We start from the raw sequence: 2,270 nt of genomic DNA, 5'->3' as shown, positions 1-2,270 counted from the left end.
ATATTTCATTTTGGGTGACTTATTAAGGACTATTTATCTAATAAAACTTGTCTTTCTTTCTTTCAGATGTCTTCCAACACTGCTACTGGCTCAAACCCTACATGCTCCTTTTCCCTAATGAACTTGTGTGGGAAAGTCACTTTTGATGGTTCCAATTTCAATGAATGGATTAGGAACATCAGAATGATTACTCGCTATGAGGGTAAAGAGTATGTCCTCGATAAGGAGCTAAAGGTTATCGATGAGTCAACTGCTACTCCTGAGGAGATTGCTGAGTACACTACCCATGAGAAAGATGCCACTAAGGTGTCTTGCATCATGTTGGCCACAATGACAGCAGAACTCCAAAAATCCTATGAAGATTTCTACCCTTTTGAGATGCACCAGGATCTGATGGATAGGTACCATCAGAGTGCTCGTCAGGAGAGGTATGAAATCATTTCCTCCATGATAACAGCTAGGATGAAGGAGGGAGAATCCCTCACCGGTCACTTGCAGAAAATGCAAAGGTTCGTGGACTGATTATTGAAGCTTAATGTGGACTTCCCTGAGGACATGGCGATTGACATCATTCTCCATTCCTTACCTCCAAGTTATGATCAGTTTCGTATGACTTATCATATGAAAAAGGAGGAAATCACACTGAGTAAGCTTCAGGGACTTCTAAGGACCACTGAAAGTGGTCTTAAAAGTAAATCAGATGTTACTCCTACTCCTACTACTGCTCCTGTCCTGGCAATTGGGCAGGGAAAGGGGAAGAAGAGGAAGACCCCTTCGAAGGGTACCAAGGGAAAGTCTCTTGATGGCTCCTCTTCAAGTGGAACCAAGAAAGGTTCCATTCCTCCTTCTTCAAACCCAAAGGAAGCACAATGCTTCTACTGCCAGGAAAAGGGGCACTGGAAGCGAAGCTGCCCCAAATACATGCAGGATGTAAAGGATGGGAAAGTTAAACCCACCCATGCAGGTATTTAAACTATATTGTCTAATAACTCATTGCATACTAATTCTTGGGTGCTTGATACAGGTTGTGGTATTCACATTTGTACTGATTTGCAAGGCCTAAGAAGAAGTGAGAAAGTGGAGCACGGGAAGATAAACTTAATCATGGGGAATAGGAAAGCATCACCTGTTACCAAGATAGGAGTTTATTCTTTATTTCTTAATAATGGGTTAATCTTAGATTTGAATAAATGTTGTTACTCGTCTGAAATGGTGAGAAATATTATTTCCTTTCATGGCTTGTACAAACAAGGGTTTACTTTTTCATTTGATAATGATAATGGTGCTATTAATGTTTATTACAATGATGTATTTTACTTATAAAGCATTACCTTGTGATGGTGTATATGAAGTTGTGAATGTTGTAGATAATCTAGGAAATAATGTGTTGTGTATTGATTCTTCAAATAGTTTAGACAAAGCATCTTTGTGGCATTGTCGTCTTAGACATGTTAACAAGAAGCGCATGGGCCAACTCCAAAAGGCTGAAGTTTTGGAATCATTTGACCTAAAGTCAGATGATAGTTGCGAGTCTTGTTTACTTGGAAAAATGACAAAGTCACCCTTCACTGGTACTTGTGAGAGGGCTGAGGGTTTGTTGGACCTCATACACACTGATGTGTGTGGACCCTTCAAAAACCGCCACAATAGATGCTAATCGCTATTATGTGACTTTTACTGATGATTATAATAGATATGGATTTATCTACTTAATCAAGCATAAGTCAGAAACCTTTGAAAAGTTCAAAGAGTTTAAGCAGGAAGTGGAGAATCAACTAGGCAGGAACATCAAGATGCTCCGATCCGATCGGGGAGGAGAGTATCTTAGTATCGAGTTCCTGGACTATCTTAAGGAATGTGAGATTGTCTCACAATTGACACCTCCTAGGACACCACAGCTGAATGGTGTGGCTGAGAGGCGTAATCAAACCTTGTTGGATATGGTTCGTTCCATGATGAGTCGAGCTTCGTTACCAATCTCATTCTGGGGGTATGCCTTAGAGACTACCGCCCATATCCTGAATCTAGTCCCTACTAAAAAGGTTGCCAAAACACCTCATGAGATGTGGACTCGGAAAGTTCCCAATTTAGACCACATCAAGATTTGGGGTTGCGAGGCTTTCGTGAGACGCGAGACTCACGATAAGCTCGAACCTCGAAGTGAGAGGTGTATTTTCATCGGCTACCCACAAAGATCCTTTGGTTACCTCTTCTACAGACCCAATGATAATGTGGTCTTTGTAGCAGGGAGAGGAGTCTTTCGTGAGAGA

Source organism: Lactuca virosa, chromosome 7 (genome assembly GCF_052849685.1).
Source record: "Lactuca virosa cultivar CGN04683 chromosome 7, Lactuca_virosa_CGN04683_v6, whole genome shotgun sequence".
Lineage (NCBI taxonomy): Eukaryota > Viridiplantae > Streptophyta > Magnoliopsida > Asterales > Asteraceae > Lactuca > Lactuca virosa.
Note: the sequence above shows the minus strand (reverse complement) of the source record.